Raw genomic sequence first — 21629 nt, forward strand, 5'->3', positions numbered from 1 at the left:
ATCCCCACCCCCCGCCTCATGTTCTTAGAATGCCTGAATTCTGTCCTTAGACTCTTGTTAAAAATGTCTGTCCTGGGGCCAGCAGGTGGCACAGTGGCTAAGGCACTGGACTCCCACATGGCTGACTGCAGTTTGAGTCAGCCTCCTCCTGGAACTACAGGCCTGAAACTTAGTCAGGGCATGTGTGCATATGTGCCCCAAATCCTGAGAGGGGAAGAAGGAATTGTGATGTGGCCATCTCCCTGGGCAGTGATTTCGTACTTTCTCTTTCTCTGGCTCTCTGGCAAGTGCATGTGCCTGTAACAAAACAAACAAAACTCTCTTTTAAAAAAAATAAATAAAAATCTGTCCTATGAGCCAGCATATGGCATGGATGTTAAGGCACTGGATCCCACATGGCTGACTATACAGTTTGAGTCCTGGACCCAGTGTCTTGAAAATTACACCAGGGACATTTGTGTGCATGCCCATGCCCCAAATCCAAGAAGAAAATGGAGGTGAAGGGATTGTAGTGTGACCATTCCTCTGGGAAATGATTTCTCTCTCTTTCTCCTTCTCCTCCTCTCTCTTCTGGTGAGTATATACACCTTATAGCAAAGCTGAAGTGGCAAAAAAAAAGTCTGTCCTAGAGTTTGACGTATGCCTGAAATTCCTCATTTTCTACCTGTACTAGCTACAATGTGAGTTCTCACCACTCTGCTTTCCTCTGCTGGGCTGAGTTTAGGACGCGGTAAGGCTGTCCCCAGCACTGGCACCTGAGGACCCACCAATATTGTTCTTGGTCATGGTGACAGTGCTTGGCCTCAGCCTTTAGCTACAGAAGGGATTTAAACATTTTGGCTAAAATGTACTGAGAGATAAAAGATGTATTATGCTTGTTCTTTAGGAGGTCAAGCCAGGCCACTGTCCCAGAATGTAATTCCACTAAAAACAAAGCTTGCCCATGAGGAAAGCCCAGCTCTCACACTGGTAGACATATGGGCTGGCTTGAAATCGACAAATAATTGTATCCCGTCCCCACTTGGCTTTATTTCAAGACAGAAGATGAATTAGATATTGAGCAAAATTATTGGCTGAGTGAAAAATGGATGTTCTTGAAGCCAAAAAAGAATAAAAGAGGTGGAGAAAAGCAGTGAATAGGCCATTAGAGAGTGACAAAAGGCAGCCTATGGGGGAAAGGTCATTGACAGAAAGGAACACTCAGTCCCAGAGATACCAGATGCGGAAACAAAATGAAACCTCTGGGGATGCTGTTAGCAGGCCCGGTGTGCGGTGGAAAGGAACCGTGGGGCGGGCTGTGTTCTCGCCCACACGTTTTGTTCGCCATTTTGCATGTATTCCTGCCCAGGTTCCCTCCCTTCTTTTCCTGGGACATGCAGCTCATTCATCCTTGTCTGTGTGTGGCACAAGGATGGAAAGGATACTAGAGACGCACAAACCATGGACCCTCCCCTTGAGGAGGGCAACGGACAGGAAATGTTCTCCGTTCAAATCCTAAACCCTTCCTTTCAGGTTTGGAGACTTTTAAGGAGCCATCAACTTTCCCAAGCCTCACTTTCCTTACCTGAAAAATGAGAATAAAGCAGAGCCTACTCCAGAATGTCGTATGAGGGCTAACCTGTCCTTTCTTATCCCTCTGACATGCCTGCAGAAGTAGGAACACAGGCTTTTGCGTGGTTAGATGGGTGTGGGTGCATTAATCTCTGAACTGCAATCTCTTTGGCCATGAAATGGAGGTAGTACTATCCACGATGTATCAATAGGCTTGTCATGGAGATGAAGTACAATAAGGAATGTTTACCAACAAAACTGTGGAATAGGCACTCTGCAATTCAAACGGAAGAAGAAATGCGTAATCCTTAAGGCACCTGCTGCGCTGCGTTGATCTCCCTAACGTGGCCGAGGGCTCACCGGTTTTCTTTTTTTCTTTATTTATAATAAACTACGTGTGCACGTGTGCGTGTGCATGTGTGTGTGTATGTGTGTGCGTGTGTGCACACATGGGCGTGAATGTGAGAGAAAAATAGAAACAGCATTTCTGGTCATACCATGACTCCCTTCCTCCAGCCCCAAGCCTGTAGGATCTTGGGTACTTGTGTGTATGTCTGGAATATTTCAGGACAACCAGGCCCAGGCCAGTAGGTTCGAGCCACAGTCCTCATGTGGAATCCAGCTTCCCTCAGGCAGTCCATCAGAGCTGTGCCACGGAGCTGACCTGAATTTAAGAGGTACGGATTGGAGGCCAGCCTGCTGGCAACCCACCTCCCATGCTTCTCTACTTTAAGGCCCAACTTGTTTGGACAAGTTTTTAGACAGTTGTGGTCATCAGAACATCCAGAAACAGCTGTGCCCACCCTTCTGGCTGGGGGCCGTGTAGAGGCAGAGACTGGTGGGCTCACACACCCGCATTCTGTCCCAGCTTGGCCACTTCCTGCTGGTTACCTTGTTAGAGTCTCTTTATCTGTAAAGCAGACAGCAAGCTCTACCTTGCAGAATGCGGAGATGAGTGGCGTAAGGTGCCACCAGGGACCCGGGAGGCACTAGATTCTCAGAGGGCCTTGGTTGGCTGCTTGTGTAGGTGCCCCAGGTTCCCTCCCACTGGGCCTTCTCACAGCCAAATATACCTCCATTGAGTGATCAGATTCTGTCAAATCATACAGAAATGGGTTCTTAAAGCCCATTCATTCTTACTGTTGATGAATCATTTTTATTATCAGTAATAATGACTATTGTATGCGAGGGTATAGACTTTGATGCAAAGTGAGCAACTGATCTGATACTAGCTGCAGATTATTTATCCTACATTTTAGGTTCCTCATCTGTAATACGGGGGTAATAGCAGTCTCTACCCCATAGGCCTGTCATGGAGGGGAGGAGATGGTGCACGCCTGGACAGAGTTGTTTCTATTATGTGCTTAATATGCTAGTGATCCTATGTTTATTGTATTCTTTAAGTGTGTTTATTTCTTCTGTGAGTGATAGAGACAGAGAAATAAAGAATAGGAGACTGAGTGAGAGAAGAGAGAGAGAGAGAGAGAACCCCCAAAAGGATCTTAACACTGAGATCCACGCCCAGCCTTCAGCCAGCCATGGATCATGGGCACACGGGAGGTGCCTGACTTGAACTGCGAACCTCCTCATGTGGGACTACTTGCAGAATGTCAGGCATTACTGCTGCTCCACTGGCCTTATGTTTATTGCATTCTTATGCATTTCTAAGTCATTTGTGAATAGACCTGGAAAATCCAACATAGTGTATTGATAAAACGTTTTTGTAATGAAAATGGCATTAGATGGTTCTAGATTCTAGCTGTTCCACCTTCCTGGTTTGCGAGGCAAGGTATGGTCCATATTGCAAAGCACCTAAGTTCCTGTACTGGGTAGAGTTTATTAAGCATCACACTGAAAATTGGGCCTTGTCAGGATGGGGAAGAGAAAAAGAGCGAGAGAATTAATGAGAGAGAAAAAGAACCTGATTACTCCACTTTTCCCATCTCCTTTGCCTGAATGGTAGAACGAGTTTAATATATACATATTTAGTGTGACTTTGTTCTTTTCTTATACAAAAATCCAACCTATATATGTACCAAATTGAGAAGATTCTGAAATGAAGAAGGAAGCTAGCTGGTTTAATTGCATCTTATAAAGAAAGCCTGATGCTGTTTCATCTGCAAATGTGATGTAATGATGTAACGACTCTTTTACTGCTTACCTTTGGCTGAGAGAATCCCATGAAAGTCAGAGTGTGAAAACATTGTAAACCATAAAGAGCTACATATGTAAGGTATCATTACTTTATTACTACTAAGGTATTTGTGAGAGATTGAACAGCCAAGTCTCACCCTCTCTCCTCTGCAATTTATATGTTGATGTCCTAACCTCCAACAGTGGTATATTTGGAGGTAGGGCCTGCAGGGAGGTTATTAAGGTTAAGTGAGGTCGTAGCATGTGGCCCTAATCCAGTTCAGTCGCTGCCCTTATAGGACAGGAAGGAGACCCCAGCCCTGGTTTTCTCTCTTCTCTTCTCCCCATGTGAGGGTTCATGGAGAGACGCTGGCTGAGAGGCAGGGAGAGAGCTCTCAGAAACCTTGGGCTTCCCAGGTCCAGAACTGGGAAATAATGTATCAGGTTGCTTATAAACCATAGTTATTTCTCTTTATTTATGGCAGCCCAAGTTTACGGAGATACTCTTTCAACAGAAAATTCCCTTTAGCCCCTGGGGTCAATATTCCCATCAATAAAGAACAAACCATCCCTTCAACAGATTCTGAAAAACCCAGTGGAAGCTGATCTCTGCTTCGAACACTGAGGAGATTTGAGCTGCTCTCATGCAGCCTACCCGGGCACTCTCGCTGCTGTCCTCTCAGCCTCTGGGGCAGGAACTCGGCTTATCTTCTGCAGGTGCGTGATGTCGTATGAGAGCACACGAGTTATTTAGTTTGGTTTTTATCCACCACAAACCAGGGAGGGTTAGATGTTGGCCCTGAAGTAGCTACATGTGGGTTGTGACTTAGTTAAAAAGTGCCTTTGGTCAAGGACCCTCTGTGATTATTGTTCGGGCCATTCACTGAGGCCCTAGATTCTGTGGCCAACTGTGTGGTTTGAATCCTGAACTCAGTGGTGTGAAAAACACATCAGGTGAGAGACCAGTAGATGGTGCAGTGGTTATGTTTCTGAACTCCCACATGGTTAGCCATGGTTTGAGTCCTGCACCTAGTGAGGACTCCCACATGGTTAGCCATGGTTTGAGTCCCGGACCTAGTGGCTCGAAACTCACACCAGGCGCACGCATGTGTGTGTGTGTGTGCGTGCCCAAGATCCCAGGAGAATTGCAGTGTGGCTACCCCACCCCCCACAAGGGAGTGATTTCTCACTTCCCTCTCACTGTGTCTGTCTGTCTTTCTCTCTCCAGTGAATGTACATGCCCTAAGGCAAAAAATCTCTCTTAAAAAAAAAAATAAAGGAAAAGAAAAAGACATCAAGTATGTGTGTGAGCATGCCCACAGTCCTGCAAGGAGAAATGGAGGAGGAGTGATAAGTGATTATGGTGCAACCATCCCTCCAACCATGGGTTGTGCTTTCTTACCCTCCCTCCTCCTCTCTCTCTAGTGAGCACATGTACCCTCTGGTGAAAAAAAAATTTAAATTATTATAAATACATTTTTGCATAACCACTATGTGCCTATAAAGTGTTGGGCACTTTTGCGTATTTTGTTTTACTTAATGTAATGGGGGTCATTACTTAATATAATGATCTCCCTGCAGGCCCTATATTAATTTTACTTAATGTAAAGGTAATTAAGGTGCTGGACTCCCACATGGCTGACTGTGGTTTGAGTCCCAGTCAACTTGCTTTCTCACTTTTCCTCTTTCTTTCCATCTCTTCTGGCCAAATTAAAAATAATAATAATAAATTAAATTAAATAATTGTTTTTTAAAAAACATAATCAGATCTTCCTCCCGATACCATTTGTGAAGTTAGCTTGCCTAAATTGCTAAACCTCAGCTTTAGACACAACTATTGTATATTTTAGCCTCTACCTTCCTAGTTAAACTTTCCCGTGTTATAGGCACTTGTTTCTTAAGCATTACGGTCATTTTGGCAAAGCATACAGAGGCAACACTGATTTAGAATACAGGGTCACTCTGTGATTCTGGAATGAAATGAAGTACTTATTTATTAGGTATATGTATTTATTTATTGGGTGTATGTACTGTGTTTCTGGCACTGGGATAGACATGGACTGCTGTTTTTCGGTACTCTCACTATATATAGCTAGAATGCACGCACGCACACACACACACACACACACACACACACACACACGTTCCTACTGATGTTTTCTCCATTTCCAATTCAAATGTAGTATTACAAGGTGCCTCCCTCCCCCTCCCTTTTTTTAAACACAGAAAATCCTGATTTTCAAGGCCCTGAGGAATGTATAGAAATGAGATATCACATAAGTATTCATTTCTCATCCTACCTTGACAGAAAATATTCTGTTTTTTAAAAATGTGAGAGGGCATGTTCACTCACCTGAGAAAGACAAAGAGACACAGAGTGAGAGAGTGAAAGAGCAAGGGAGAGAGGAAGAGGGAGGGAGCACCCTGCCTTGAGGAATGGTAACACTGCAGCAGCCCCTTTTCTTCCATTTCTCCCTCCTTTCAGGATTTTGAGTGCACACACAAAGTGCCTGGCACGCTGAGGCCAGGATTTGAATTGCAGTTGGCCATGTGGGTTCTGCCTCCCTTAACCACTAGGCTATGGGGCTGGCCACATAAAACATTCTTAAAGTAGCAGTACCAGCATCTCCATCAATATTTTTTTTTTTTTGAGAGGTTTTTGCTATAGGGTGCGTGCGCTCACCAGACAGACAGAGAGAGACAGAGAGATAAAAAGCGAGAAATCACCCCCTGGGGGGATGGTCACGCCGCAATCCCCTCTCCTCTGTACTCCTCTTGGGATCTTGGGCACGCACGCACACGCGCCCGGAGTGAGTTCTAAGCCACTGGGTGGGTTCGGGACGCGAACCGGGGTCGACTACGTGGGAGTCCAGCGACATAGCCATTACGCTAACTGCTGGTCCCTCCATCAATATGTTTTTTAAAAAATGATGTATGCTCTTCTCATTTTTCCTTTATTTATTTATTTATTTATTTATTTATTTATTTGTAGTACTATGTCTATGTTGGCAGGGCAAATAGCCATCATTTACCGTATTCTTTCTATATTTGGTCTGAATTCTTCATATAAATAAATATTGAACGCTCACCAAATCTTTATGCCAGTATGTCAGCCAGTTTTGTTACCCAAATCTCATTCTCCAGTAAAATTTTAGGAAGGACTCAAGGAAATGATATGTCTAGAATTGCTGTATTTGGAAGCCAATTTGTCTTCAGTCTTTATACTTACGTGTTACCTTGACAGATTATGAAGTCTCTCATTCATAACCATTTTTATTTAAGGTTTCAAATGTTACTCCAGTTGCTTTTGGATTCAGTCCTTTTGCCAAAATTCCTGATGACTGGGACCAGCAGATGATGTAGTGGTTACCTTTCTGGACCCCCACATGGCCAACTGCAGTTCAAGCCCTGGATCCAGTGGCTTCAAAATCATGCCGAGCGTGTGTACATCATCCCTGGAGGAAAATGGAGAAGGGATTGCGATGTGGCCCTACCCCAGGGGGATGATTTTTCACTTTCTTTCTTTCTCTGTCTCTGTCTCTCCAGTGAGTGTATGCACCCTAAAGCAAAAATCTCTCTAAAAAGAATTCCGATGACAATATGTTTTTTTGACTTTAGAGTTCACTTGGTGTTTGGTTTGTAGGTTTACCAAGGGATGCCTGATCATGGCTATTCTGGGCTGATTTTCTCAGATAAATATGAACTTTAAATATGTGTATGTATAGGGACCAGCAGTTAGTGTAATGGCTATGTCGCTGGACTCCCATGTAGTCGACCACAGTTCGTTCGAGTCCTGGACCTGGTGACTTAAAATCACGCCAGGCACGTGTGCATGCATGCCCAAGATCCCAAGAGGAGAATGGAGGAGAAGGGATTGCAGCATAGCCATCCCCCCCGGGGGGTGATTTCTGACTTTTTCTCTCTCTCTCTGTCTTTCTGGTGAGCGCACGTGCCCTATAGCAAAAACAAAACAAAACAAAATGTGTGTATGTACATATATGTATATATATGTGTGTATGTGTATATATATATATATATATATATACATATATATACACACAATTATGGAAACTTTTGAATTTTAGTTTTTAGTATTCTGTTTCTTATTTATTTAAGATTTTGGTCTTTGGGGTCTCCCATGTTGAATCATATCCTATTTTATAAATTTGTTTCTTTATAAATCTTTTCATTACAGTTTTTCCCTTCAAAGTCCCCTGCACTTAACCTTATATTTAAGTATCATCTACAATGTTTAATAACTCTTATTTTCTGCTTTTGCCCTCATTTTTAAAAATAAATTTTAAAATGTATTTTTAATTTGTTTTTGAGAAAGACTTTTGCTATAGGGTGTGTGTGTACTCGCTGGCGAGACAGAGAGACAGAAAGTGAGAAATCACCCCCCCAGGGGGAATGGCCATGCTACAATTCTTTCTCCTCCATTCTCGTCTTGGGATTTTGGGCATGCATGCTCACATGCCTGGTGTACTGGGTCCAGGACTTGAACCACCGTTGACTGCATGGGAGTCCAGCAGCATAACCATTACACTGTCTGCTGGTCTCCAAATGTCTTATTTTCCCCTTATGCTTTATTGCCTCATTCCCTATTTTTTAAGAATTCTGAATTACATTATTTTATACCTTATATCACTCTTTAATATATTGGGCTTTTGGAAAAGTCATGCGTATTTTTCTATATTTTTATGTGCAGAAATGCATCCTGACTTTCCTAAAGCCCCATTATTTTAGCTTGTTTGGGGATATCAAGTTATAGTGTTCATCTGTTTTGTGGATTTGCTTTTCTGATTTGATTTTGTTATTCGTGGGGATGTTATGCTACTCTTTATTTCCATTTATTTCAATAACTTTGCATACATTTGGTATTGATCCATTCTAACAGTCAGTTTTATGTGAAATTAGTTTTTCTGAAGTAGTAAACGAGAGGCCTGGATTAGGAGAGGTAATTTTTTTTTTTTTAAATCTTATGAGTGAGCATTTTCTTCTTTACTGTTTTTGTTAAAGGTACATGCACTACTTTCTAGACTTTTCTGGCTCTGTTCTCCTTTTCCAATGTTATTGAGGCCTTTTTTTTTTAATCTTTTCTTTATTGTCCCTGTTACTCTCAATGTGGATTCTAGCTCCAGTTTTTCCTCAGTGTGGTGTTTTTCTTTTTTCTTTTTTTCTGGAAAGGGACTCTGACCTGTTAATTCTGAGAATTTCCAGGGTTGGTCTACATGACTTCATATAGCGGGCACACAGGGGCACCTGTACTCCCTCGCTGTTGCAGTGTGTAAACCCTTCTCAGCTCCAGATGTTGCAATGAATTGGCACTCTGAATTTTTGAGAGAAAACTTGTTGGTTATTTGGTAATTTTAAGGCCCACCAGTAGCACCTTCTATCTGCTTCCTTTTGCACAGATGCTAATATTGGATCACTGGGTAAGGGATATTTTTGCATAGGAAAGCAGAAAAATATGTCCTAACTCTCCCCGACCTGCCCGTCTGTGTGTAGGGCCTGAGCTGTCCGTGCTTTGTCCTCATCCACTCACGAGCTGGAGCTCATGGATGTACATTGTCTCCTGGTTGGATGGTATAGGTTGCCTGTTGGTTTTGTTTTTGCTGTCATAGTTGTTTTAGGGTTTATTTTTTTTTTTTAGAATTATTTATTTATTTAATTCCATTTGTTGTTATTATTTTTTAATTTGACCAGAGAGACAGAGAGAGAGAGAGAAAGGGTGATTGAGAAAGCAAGCTGCCAGGCCTGGGATCAAATTGTGGTCGGCCTTGTGGGAGTCCATCACTTTAACCACCATGCCACCTACCAGCTTCTGTTCTAGGTGTTTTTAGGGGGTGATCTGAGAAGTTGAAAAAGATACAGGAGCCTAGTGGTTAAGGATCTGCCTCCCACATGGCTGATTACAGTTCAGATTCTAGCTCTGGTGACTTGAAGGACATACCAGGCATATGTATGCCTCAAATTGTGGCAGGATGGAAAAACTGAGAAGAGGATTGCAATATAACACTTCCCTTGGGGGATGCTTTCACCCTCCCCTCCTCTCTCTTTCTCTGGTGAGTCCACATACCCTCTGGCAATTAAAAAAAAAAGAGACTCACTTATATCAGTACCATCTTCCCAGAGTCCTATACTACCGTTCATAGGTTGTCATCTTAAGATATTGCCTGTTGTCTTCTAATTGTGGTAGAAAAGAATTAAGCCTTATTATGAGCGGCCACTCACCTACTTCCCCTCCCTCTGTTCTTCCAGTATAGTTCTAGCATGATAAAGCTAATATCACTCTAACTATTTGGGTATGATTGAATCAAATAACATGTTTATTCTCTATGCATGTATTTCTGCTTTCCTCCACTTGGGATTAAAGTTACATATTTTGGTTTAGAATGTTTTCTCTACTCCCACCATTATCTGTTTTTTCCAGTTCTGTTTTGTCTTTCATGTTAGGCTTTTCTCTAATTTCTATTTATTTCTCGTTTTCGTTGTCCGCTCATACTTAACAGTGGACTTACAAATAAATGAAGTTTTCTCTGTGTCTTCGTGTGGGCAGAGGGCTTGTCTACAAGTGAGTCTGTAGGTTACTGGCCTTTTCACTGAGGTCCCCTGAATGTCAGTACAAGTAAATCTTCCCTCTCACATTGATCACTTCTCCAGCAAATTTCTCTGTAGTCTCCTTCATGGGAGGCACTTCCTTGGGCAGAGGCAGGGTCTGAGGTAAGGGTCCCACGGTCTGATATGTAGACTCTCACGTAACGCCTCTTTTCAGTCTCCATCACACTGGCACATACCTTTCTGCTTCCATTTTTTTCTTCTTTTAGAGAGATTTTTGCTATAGGGCATGTGCACTTACCAGACAGACAGAGAGACAGAAAGTGAGAAAGCACCCCCCAGGAAGGTTGGCCACACCACAATCCCTTCTCCATTCTCCTCTTGGAATTTTGGACATGCACGCACACATGCCCAGCATGAGTTTCAAGACTCTGGGTCCGGGATTCTAACCATGGTTGACTGTGGGAGTCCAGTGATGTAACCACCATGCCATCTGCGGGTCCCTTTTTCCCCATTTCTTTAGAACTAACATGGTCTTTGTTCTTGCTATTCACTTCTGTACATTTCTGTACAGGTACTTTACATACCTTGTTCCCAGGCAGTGTAGTAAATGTTAGTAAAGTTTATTTTATTTTTAGGTTTTTGCCATAAGCATGTGCATTCACCAGAGAGACACAGAGAGAGATAGTGAGAGGAAAGGTGAGAAATCACCCCCTTGCAGGGATTGCCATGCCACAATCCCTTCTCTTTTATTCTCCTCCTGGGATTTTGGTCACACATGCATATACTCCTGGCATGATGAAAGTCAGCCAATGGGTCTGAGACTTGAACTGTGGTTGGCCACATGGAAGTCCAGCACCTTAACCCCCAGGCCACCTGCTGGCCCCTATTTTAATTTTTTTTTTTAGAACAGTGACCAGCAGATGGTATAATGGTTATGTCACTGGACTCCCATGTAGTTGACCATGGTTCGAGTCCTGGACCTGTGAGCTGAAAACTCCTGGGAGCTGAAAACTCACGCTGGGCACATTTGAATGCCCAAAATCCAGAGTAGAGAATGGAGGAGAAGGGATTGTGGCATGGCCATCTCCCCTGGGGGATTATTTTTCACTCTCTGTCTATCTCTCTGTGTCTCTGGCGAGCACAAGCACCTTGTAGCAAAAATCTCTCTTAAAATAAAATCACATGTTAGAAGTTGTAGCATTTTCTTCCCAGATCCCCAATACATCATCTTTCATATCATGTTCCTGGGATTTGTGGATCTAGTGCGAAGAATAAATGTCTGCAGAAGGAATAGCTTCTCAGAGTAAGAATGGCCTTGGTGGGGGTTAGGGGTTTCACAACTCCCCTCTCTCTGTAGACCTTCATCTTTCTTCCTTATCTTTAGTCTTCTGTCTCACACCTACTTTTGGTGGGCCTGGTGCGTTCATGTTCTAGTTCTCAGGTGACTTCCTATAGGTATTTGTCTAAGAGTCCTTGGGGTAACTTCCCTTCACCACTCTCCCCAACAGCTTCAGAAATTGATTGGCTTCTATTTTTTTTCCAGTGGCAGCCTTTGATAAGTTTCTTGCCTCTGGATTTACACTTTCAAAATGATTTTCTTATTATTTTAACAACAATTTGAAGGGAAAAATATGAATATATATGCTCCATCTGGTAGAAATATATTTTAACAATTACTAATAAACTTTTAGCAATTAACAGTAAAGCATTTGTCATGAACTGGATGTCTGGGCCCTGTCCAGTATTATGTGTTGAAATCCCAGGCCCCAATGTGATGGTATCAGGAAGTGATGCCTTTAGACCAGTAGGTCATGAGGATGGAGCCTTCATGACTGGAATTAGTGCCCTGAGACCATGCACATCAGAGAGCTCCAGCTTCCTCTTTATACCATGTAAGTATTTCAGAAGAAGGGGCCCTCCCTGGTTCTGACCTGCTGGCCCGCTGAGCTCTGACTCCAAGTCTCCTGAACTGTGAGAATTAACTTCCCATGTTTAAACCACCCAGGCTATGGTATCACGTTATGCTATCCAGAACTGTCAACATTTAAACAATTTAAGTATTTTTAATAACCTCATGTTATCATAGCACCTTGTCTTTCCAAAGCACTTGAGTTCATCCCAGAGCCTCCACGAGGTAAGGAACAGGGAGTGTTTTATCTTCCGTTACTAGTTTCAAAGTGAGTCCTAGAGCAGTGTGTGACACGCGGTGGAACTGGGTCAGGATTGGCATGTACGCCTCCGAGTTGTTGTCTCAAGTCCAGATCCTGGTCATGGACTCAGGACTGCTCTGCACACTTCTAAGATTTGTAATTCTGTGAAATCTAAGCACCTTATTTTTATTTATTTTTTTAGAGTTTTTTTTTTACTATTGGGCACATATGCTCACCATAAAAACAGAGAGAGACAGAGGGACAGAAGGTGAGAAATCCCTCTCCAGGGGGGATGACCACTCTGCAATCCCTTCTCCTCCATTCTCCTCTTGGGATCCTGGGCATGCATGCATATGTGCCTGGCGTGAGTTTAAGCCACTGGGTCTGAGACCTGAACCACGATCGACTACATGGGAGTCCAGCGACATAGCCATTACACTAACTGCTGGTCCCTTCAGCACCTTATTTCTTTTGACAGGGACTAAAGACCATCATATACAGAGGAGGCCTCATTTTACATGAGCGGAGGCTTTTAGTCGACTATAGAAATGTAAACATGACACTTCTAATGCATTTTTAATAGCCTCTATTTCTGGACATTAGCCAAACTTTGCATCTTTAGCAGTAACAGATTCTCCGTACAGGCCAAGTCGTCCCTGAAGAATTCTGCTAAAGATTTGAACTTAACCTCCACTACCTCCTTTATTTCCTTGTTCCAGTGAATTGATTCTGGAGTTTGTGAGTTCCGAAGTCTGTGTAGAGTGGTATTTACTGGCTTCAATTGATTGGATTGCTTCGGTCAGCATTTGGGCTGATCTCATGTGCTACTATAACTTTTCTTGGCCTCTTAGAGGTTAAAATTTAAAACTTTCTGAGACACTATTTGAGAAAAAATGACTATCTCCTTCATGTTGTTTAGTAATAGGTTCTGTTCTCATCTTGACAAGCTGTGGGCATTCAGTTCTGGCTTCCAAAATATGGACTCCAGGTTGGTGGGTAGAAGCTCCTGCTTTCCTTTCAGTAGCTTTTGTGGTAAGTGGCGATATCTTTGTGCTTGGCCTACCCAGGTCCAGTTATGTTCTCCGCCTGTGTAACCACCTCTCCTCCCTTCTCTGGGGTTGCCTCATTCCAATGCGGTCCCCCAACTTCTCTAGACTACATAAATGTAGAGATTAGAAAGAGTCTATGGCTTGAATGTATCCCCCAAAATGCATGTGTTGGAATTTGTATCATGAAAGTATTAGGAGATGCAGGGCCAGCTGGTGCCATAGGTTAAAGCAATGCTCTGTGATGCTGGACCCACGTAGGAAGGTACTGAGTTCATGTCCCACATCCTTCTGGGACATGCCAGGCATGCCCATGATCCAGACTGACTGAGGCTAGAGGTGGATTGTGGCATAAAGACCCTTCTGGAGAATGTAAATAAATAAACTAAAAATAAAAAATAAAGATCGTACTGGGGGTGACTGGCTCTCTCTCTCTCTAATATAAGAAACGAATGAGTGACTCTTAAAAAGAGAGAGATTTAACTTGATTATGGCGTTGAAAGGGGAAGCCTTTGGGAAGTGATTGGGCATTGGGATCAGGCCCCCAGGATTGAGTTCTTGCTGGGCTTGTCAGGGAGAGAATGAGGATGAAGCAGAGAAATGGACAAACGCTCTGCACAAGCCCCTGTCCTCTGCCATGTCACCTACCAGGAAGAAGGCTCTCACCAGAGGCAGCCCCTGGACTCCAGACTCCAAACTGTGAGCCCAATAAACCTCTTTTCTCTGAAATTACCCAGGCTCTGAATTATCCACAGGATGGACTAGCACAAAGAATATAAGTAACTTTTTATTCATGTACATGGATTCAACATTAGGTCTTCTTTGTTGAGTTAATAAAAGAAAGCAAAGTGATACGGTGGAAAGAGCATACATTTCCCAGTGACATGAACGTGCGTGCATTGCTCATATCCATCTTTACAACGGTATGAGCTTAGGGAGGTCATTTACCCCCTCCAAGCTTCAGTTTATTCAAAATGCAGGAATAGAAGTACACTCATTGTTGCAAGATCAACAAAATTAAATGAGGTAAATTAGAAGTGCCCAGTACACAGTTTCACATAAACTTACAATATGACCAAGCCATTCTACTTCTTGGAAGCTATTCAACATAAATGAAAATATATGTCCCCACAAAGCTTATACACAAATGATAACGACCTTAATTAATAATAGCCTTAACACAATATAATCCCAAAGTCTATTACCTGTTACGACTGTGGTATCTTCGCATAATGGAATTCTACTTAGCAGTTAAAAAAAAAAAGGTGAACTGTTGATACATAAATCAATGTGGATAACTCTCAAAGCAGTATGCTGGGACAAAGAAGCCAGACTCAAAGACCTGTCTAGTATGTGATTACATATTAAACTCTAGGAAAGACAATTCTGATCACAGTGACAGAAAGCAGGTCAGTGGTAAGTGGTAACTTAGGGCCACGTAAGGGTGGGGTTGACTTGTAAGAGGCGTAAGGGGATCTTTGAGTGATGGAAATGTTTCCATATCTTTCCTGTGGTAGTAGTTTCATAAGAATACACACTGCCCAGGACAAGCAGATGGCATATTGGTTATGTTGCTGGACACCCAAATAGTCAATTGCAGTTTGAGTCCCAGACCTGATGGTTTACACTCACACTGGGTGTGTGCGCATGCATGTCCCAAATCCCGAGAGGAGACTGGAATAGAAGGGATTGCACCATGGCTTTCCCCCTGTGTGTGTGTGTGTGTGTGTGTTGGGGGGGCATTTCTCACTTTCTGTTTCTCTGTCTCACACCTTTTCTTTTTCACAGTTTCGAAGGGCAAAAGTCCATGATCAAGGTACCAGCTTGGTTGGGTTCTGGTGAGTACTCTCTCTCTCGCTTGCAGATGGCTCCCTTCTCTCTTTGTTTCAGATGGCCTTTCTTTAGTGCGTGCAGAGAGAGACAGCGAGAGAGAGAGAGAGAGAGAGATGCCAGGCCAGTCCTATAAGATTAAGCCCTCTCATGATTTCATCTATCCTTAAATACCTCCTAAAATCTTTATCTCCAAATATAGTCACGTCAGAAGTTAAAGCTTCCACATGTGAAATTTGAAGGACTCCATTTAGCCTATAGCATACTCTTTGTCTGAATGTATTTTTCTTGGAACTGCAGGAAGCCGTTCTTCCTGCAGGTGGCGGTTTGTGCTGGCGAGCAGGCCATAGGAGTAGCCCTGGAGTAGTACTTATGGAAGTTGCTGTATAAATACCCCAGTTCTATTGTCCCTTAGGTGGGTCATTCTGAGGGGTGCGTTCTTTACCATTTCTCAAAGTTTCTCTTTAGGATCAAGCGTAAGTGACCTACCGGTAATTTGCCGAACACTACACCTTTTACAGACTGTGTGGCTTCTCTGTATCATGAGTCCAGTACCCTCCTATGGTCTGTATACCTGCCAAAGACAGCATTTCCATCTGAATCCTTGTCTCAGGGTATGATTCTGGGATAACGTATTCCAAGACAGTGACACATGTTTGCACAAATAACTGTAACTTGAAGCAGACTTGAATTACAATAAAGGTCCATCCATCAAGCCGTGGGAGCAAGGATTAATTTTGGAGGAGAGGATACTCCTGATAGAGGCATCAGAGAAGGCTCTTGGAAGAGCTGAGGTTTGAACTTGAAGAGTGCATGTAACTTTGACAGGTTAACTCTTAGGGGACTCAAGGAAATAGGAGGTGGGCGGGAGGGAGGGAGAGAGAAAGAGAGAAAGGAAAAAAAGTACATTTCATTGACAAAAAGATGAAAAGCAATTTGTCGATAATCTATATAGTAATATCTTTGTCTTGACTTACATGCATGGTATTCATGCTGGAAAAAGCAATGTTGGACACTGTAAAGATATATGTGATGAAATATAAATTAAAATTAAAAAGGAGATAAAAGAAGATCCTAAATCTCAGATTTATGCAAAGGGTCCTTAAGGTTTATAGGGAAATGGAATTACAAGTTATTTTGATGTGAAAACCATTTTTGAAATCCATGTATAGTTTTTTTTTTTCATAATATGCTCTTCAGGAACTTTTTGAAGATGCTTCCTATGCATTGTAGCTTTGGTTATTTACTGTATTATAAATAAAATGAAAATATTTAACAAAAAAAGAGAGAGAACACTGAGTGTGGAGTAAAGTGAGACTCGGGGCTTCGTGGTTTAGTGTGGAGTGAGATGATTACTAGATAAGGCACTTGTCACATCACTCTGTGATTCGATGCATCGTTTTCTAAGTGCTGTGAGTTCCCAGAGCAGGCTTTCCCGTGTCTAGAGTCCCGAGAGAGCCCTCTTCGTGGAGCTTGTACTCTCCAAGTCTCTAAGGAGAGGCAGACCTGAGCTTTTGAAGCGCTCTCCTCAGGCACAGCTCCAAAGTCTAGGACAGAGTCCACAGTCTTGTTTTAATGGCTTTGGCTAAATTCATGTTCAGTGCTTGATTTAGTGCTTGCAATGTTAATATTTTGTACATTGGGCCAATTCTCTGGTGATTTTAATATTTCATTTATCGACTGATTTAACTTTTAATAGTATCCAAAGCCATCTCATTAGATTCAGTGCTGAAAGTGTGCCGCCGTAATAGCTATCCCGTTGTTCGAGTAAATTCAATTTGGACAGATGTAGCCCAAGGCAAAAGGGAAATCGTAACTCTAAAATATTTCGCCAACCTATATTTCCAAACAAGTCTTAGCTCTCCATGTGCATGACTTGAACATGATTGACAAATCTCATAGGATCTTGGAGAACCACAGGAGAAATATGATCTGTATATGGCTGGTGGTCATCATCACATTACACTGTACCTGCATGCTGTGTGCCTGTGACAACCATAGTCATGATTTTCTTAGAAGTCTGTGGTTGTGTCTAATAATCTCTGACTCCCTAGTACACAAATTGAATTAGACCTGAGTTTTTGTTTCTAGGCATGTAGAGTTCTGTCCTTGGTCCTGAACTGTGTAACCAGTTCGTTCGTTTGCTCTTTTCTCTTTCTTTCTTTTTCTTTCTTTCTTTCTTTCTTTCTTTCTTTCTTTCTTTCTTTCTTTCTTTCTTTCTTTCTTTCTTTCTTTCTTTCTTTCTCTCTTTCTCTCTTTCTCTCTTTCTCTCTCTCTTTCTCTCCCTTCCTCCCTCCCTTCCTTCCTTCCTTCCTTCCTTCCTTCCTTCCTTTCTTTCTCTCCCCCCCCCTTTTAAAGGTTTTTGCCATAGGGCATATGTGTTCACTGGAGAGAGACAGAGAGATGGAAAGTGAGAAATAACCCTCCTACACTTTCCAAGGGGATGGTCATGCCATAATCCCTTTGCTCCATTCTCCTCTTAGGATTTTGGGCACACATACACATGCACCTGGTATGATTTTCAATTCACCAGGTCTAGGACTCAACCGTGGTTGGCCATGTGGGAATACAGAGCTTTAACCACCATGCCACCCACTAGCTCACTGTGGAACAATTTTAAATAATGACTGATGGAGCTACAGAGGACATTCTCTGAGCCTCTAATGATCTTTAGCTAGGAGGGACTGCGAAAACATTGAGCGACAGAATCCATATTGAACAGATTTTTTTCTATGAGGTAACATCCTCAATCTAATAATTAAAAAAAAGTAATGATTAAATAATCCTGTAACATTGTTTGCTCCTGCACTGTATTTCTTTCTGTATCCAAACATCCTGGAAGAGTGCTGAGTACCGATGAGGGGCACAATAGTTCCTAAGCAGTTCTTGATTGAATGCACAATTGCAAATCCTAAATTCTGCCCAGAAGTTGGTTTCTCACAAGTGACTTAATGGAAAATATAGGAAAGGCATGACTTATCATGAAAGAAAAAATATTCAAGATCTTTAGATGATGGTTATTTTAATAATAATCTTCTTAAGAAAACTAATTTATCTAAACTAATTTGGTCCCATGATGGAAATCAGCTATGCAGACCAGGGATGTGACTCTTCCTCTCTGATCAGACCATGTTTGGTCCTCTGACTTTGGTCCCAGCTCCCCATATAAAACTTGAATGAAGATTCTCAGATGCAAAGGTACAGCCAAGGATACAGAACATTTGACATTCATTTAATCTAAAAACAATTACGTATCAGGTAGTTTCTCTGTGTCAGACATCTCAATGTGCAGAGGAAACTTACATGGTCCTTCTCAAGAAGTGTACAAAATAGCAGTGAGGCAAAAATAAAAGACTGTAAAGTGAAGGCATTTTGAAAAAGCTGAGAACAATGCTGGGTAAACAGTGAGTACATAATGTATGTTCTGAATGAATTGAATTAAGCTTCTCAAACTTCAGTGTGAAAATCACCTCTCAGAGATCAGTGGGTCTGGAGTGGGGCTGAGAATCTAGATTTCATTTTTTTTTTTTAAGAGAATTTTGCGACAGGGCTCATGCACTCACCAGAGAGACAGAGAGACAGGAAGCAAGAAATCACCCCCCAGAAGAGGTGGCCATGCTGCAACCCCTTCTTCATTCTCCTCTTGGGACCGTGGGTATGCACCCACACACACGTGCCTGGAGTGAGTTTTAAGCCATCAGATCCGGTACTTGAATTGTGTTGCCTACGTGGGAATCCAGCAATGTAACCTTTACACCATCTGCTGGTCTTGGGAATCTGGATTTTAAGATGTTCTGTAGGGAGAAGCTGGGGGGTCCCTGCAGCAGCCCCCCCCATCTTGAAAGAGCTGGGCTGGAAGCAAGAGTTTGGAGCAAGCTCCAAGCAACCACCAGGAAAGCTGCATTTCATGGGAGGACTTCCAGTGGATCTACACTGACCAGCCCCATGTGAACTGGTGCAAGGAGATCCTGGCAAAATGTCCAGAGATAAAATCCTTGATGAAACCTGATCCCAACTCGATATGATTATAATTATGGTGGCTCTCACCAGGTTGTTTGCAGTTTACTTAGTAAAAGACTTAGACTGGACACAGGTCATAGTTTAGGCCTATCCCTTTGCCAGCTGCATTAATCTGGCTATTCCTGAAATTTTCCACACTAGTGCCTTTGGCACCTATGGGGCCATGTGGAATCGCTGGTCTGGAATATTTGCTAATCTTCCTATTGGAGTTCCATACTCCGTTTCCCTCAAGAGGTATCACATGGAGCATCATCGATACCTTGGAGCTGATAGCATTGATGTGGATATTACTGCCAGATTCAAGGGCTGGTTCTTCTGTAGTGCTTTCAGAATGGTACTTGGGAAAAAAGTGTGGCACATAAACTCTATGGAATACTATTAAGCCACAAAATCAAAGGATCCTGGCATTTGAAAGAAAATAGTCGAATGTGGAAGATCTACTGCTGAGTGAAGGAAGCCAGGCTATGAAAGAAAGATATTGTATGTCTCCACTTAATATATACTGACTCTCTGCACTTTATGGTAGAGATTGAAATATAGGTGGGCATAGAAGCAATGAAAATAGTTATGAATGCTGAAGACAGTGTGGAACGGGGAGGAAGGAGAAGGGAAGAGTATAGAGAAGGATAGCACAAGAACAAATAGAGAGGCATGACGTTAGTGGGACACAGAAATGGCTTACTACCTGTTGATGATAACATGAATAGTATTCTCAACTGGACTGGTCTGAGAAGTATCTTATGTTGGGTAAATTCTCTTTACAAGCCAAATGATATATAATGATTGTCTAAAAAAATAATAATGATAATCTGGGAAAAAATAATGAAAAGCTATTTGATGATGATGTGGATAGTAATGTCTTTGTCTTCACTGATATACATGGTAATCATGCTGGAAAAAGAAATGTAATTCACTATAAAAATATATGTGATTAAATGTAATATAAAATTATGATAAATAAAATTTAAATTTAAAAAAAGAACATTAATTTGGGTTATTCTTCAGCCTTGGTTTTATGCATGTTGGCCTCTGTTGACCAACTCCAAAACAGTTTCTTATCTGGAAATGATCAATACTGTAGCCCAGATTGCTTTTAATGGTCTCAGTTACTACGTTTTAGGAATTAGATCTTTAGTCTACATGTTGACAGCATCTTCACTTGGTCTAGGTTTTCAACCAATTTCTGGACATTTCAAAACTGAACATTGCATGTTCTTAAAGGGACATGAAATTTCTCAAATTATGGGGCTCTGAATTTCCTTACCTTCAACACGAGTTATTATAATGAACACGATGACTTCTCCAACATTCCTGGAAAACACCTTCCACTGGTGAGAAAAATTGCAGCTGAATACTATGACAGCCTTCCTCACTATGATTCTGGATAAAAGTTCTGTATGATTTTGTGGTGGATGATACAGTAAGTCCCTACTCAAGAATGAAGAGGCATCAAAAGGGGTGGTGACACTGGATTAAATATCATTATAGCCGACGGAATTTTCCCCTGCAACTTTAAAGTAGCTGATAAAGTGTAATTTTTACATTATTAAACTTAAGACCAGTGATGCTTATCCCTGGTACCATTTCAGAGGCTGATCTCCATGGTATCAAGAAGCTAATCTGGCTTTGCAGTGTCGGCCTGTGTAGTGCTCAGCTTTATTCGCAGGGAACGTGCTCACTGTGTTCCTGTCACTGAGGATGTTCTTATCTACATCTGTCAAGTCATAAACATGTAAGACAAGCTTTTAAAAGCTATTTCTAGGGCCCAACAGATGACGTAGTGGTTATGTCACTAGACTCCCACATGGATGACCGTAGTTCAAGTCCCAGACCTGGTGGTTTGAAACTCATGCTGGGCACATGTGTGTGCATGCCCAAGATCCCAGGAGGAAAATGGAGAAAAAGGGATTGGGATGTGGCCATCCCCCCTAGGGGGTGATTTCTCACTTTCCCTCTTACTGCCACTGTCTCTCCAGCAAGCACATGCACCCTAAGGCAGAAAGAAGTTATTTCTAGTAAATTATTTTTACTATAAAAATTTACTTTATTAAAACAGCCAAGGGGTCAGCAGTTAGTGTGGTGGTTAGGGAGTGTGGTGGTTAAGGTGCTGGACACTCCCACATGGCTGACCATGGTTTGAGTCCTGGACCTGGTGACTTGCTTTCTCACTTTTCTTCTCTCTGTGTGTCTGTCTTTCTCTGCTCAAATGAAAAGAAATGAATCAGTAAATAAAATTAAATAATTCTTTTTTATTTAAATTTATTTATTTACATTTATTCACTATACATCATTACAGCATACAAAATGAGATTTTCCATCCAGAGTACACTGTATATTG

At 42.1% G+C, this 21629-nt stretch overlaps 1 long non-coding RNA gene and 1 pseudogene across 1 annotated transcript in view; both read left to right on the forward strand.

Annotated features, from left to right (window-relative positions):
- The first annotated feature begins 1819 nt into the window (after positions 1-1819).
- LOC114008546 (uncharacterized) overlaps positions 1820-21629 on the forward strand; it is a 60639-nt gene continuing 40829 nt past the window's right edge. The window contains exons 1-3 of the long non-coding RNA XR_003550062.1: positions 1820-1913; positions 3600-3784; positions 4265-4401. This is a non-coding gene — a long non-coding RNA (uncharacterized LOC114008546). The remainder of the gene's footprint in view (positions 1914-3599; positions 3785-4264; positions 4402-21629) is intronic.
- Positions 19255-21629, forward strand: part of LOC102471601 (sphingolipid delta(4)-desaturase DES1-like) — a 22451-nt pseudogene continuing 20076 nt past the window's right edge.

The sequence above is a fragment of the Tupaia chinensis genome, unplaced genomic scaffold (assembly GCF_000334495.1).
Source record: "Tupaia chinensis unplaced genomic scaffold, TupChi_1.0 Scaffold000045_1, whole genome shotgun sequence".
In the NCBI taxonomy this organism is placed as follows: Eukaryota; Metazoa; Chordata; class Mammalia; order Scandentia; family Tupaiidae; genus Tupaia; species Tupaia belangeri.